Consider the following 1,084-nt stretch of genomic DNA (forward strand, 5'->3'; position numbering starts at 1 on the left):
GTCCAGCCATATTTGTAAGGTAGAATTGGGATCATGATAGTGGGAGGGAGGAAGCATATGTCCAATTGCCCACAGATGGGTGTAAGTTTTTTTTGTTCTTTTTTTAAATAAGTTTCTTAATTTTTGATTGGGGAGACTTGATACATTTAAAATTCACAATTACTTTAAAACCATACACTGGGAGTTTAATTACCAGGCATGAGTCCTGTCACATTTTCCTTTGGGATATGAAAACTTGTCTTTTCTAAGAATTTGTTTTCCTTTTTCAAAGTGAATTTCCATAATGCACATAGCTCAGTTAGGCAGCTATATTATCTACACTTCAAGGATAAACTTTAGCATTGAAAACACAAAGAAATGGCCATCTTATTTTATTTTTTTCTATTGTCCACTTTCCTTTGAAGCATCAAATAAGGTATTGATGTTTTTGGGGCACTTAAGCTATTTACTTACTGTGACTTAACGAGCCGTTATAAAGTGAGCCACATTCCCACTATGCATTTCATACAACTATTACTAGAACTTCTTTTCAGAGGATTTATCTAATAATCAATATCCATCTTATTGTGCCATTTCCAGAAGTACTAAAGAGACCTCTCTTCTGAAACCGGACTTGACTGCTGTAGTTACTCCCTCGTACTGTTAAGATGTACAACAGGGAATCTAATGGGCCAAGTGAACCATCTAGCTTTCGTTGCTTGTTTTCATTTTAAAAAGTATTAGGAATCTGGTGAAGTTTCACAGAGCAAAACAGTCTTTCCCTCAACAATTCATATGCACATTGTTTCATCTCATTGATTGTACTCTTCAAAATGCAAGCAACAGTCCTACTTCCTCTATGTGATTATAGTCACCAGTATTTTGGCACAGGATTGAAGAAAGAGAATATCGCAATTAGGCTATCAAATGAAAACCAAAGTGTTTTTGCAATTTGAGATTCCATGTGAAGGTGGGTTCTTCATGGAAAGAGCCCATTCCAGGATTTAAATGAATACATGTTTTAAACTAACTGTTTTTGAAGAGTATTTTAGATTGCAAACCCAGAGAGGAACGGAGAAAAGTGTAAATTATCAGCAATGGTTTT

This window comes from Echinops telfairi, unplaced genomic scaffold (assembly GCF_000313985.2).
Source record: "Echinops telfairi isolate 266 unplaced genomic scaffold, ASM31398v2 ScPeMD7_7469;HRSCAF=8507_1, whole genome shotgun sequence".
Taxonomy (NCBI): Eukaryota; Metazoa; Chordata; class Mammalia; order Afrosoricida; family Tenrecidae; genus Echinops; species Echinops telfairi.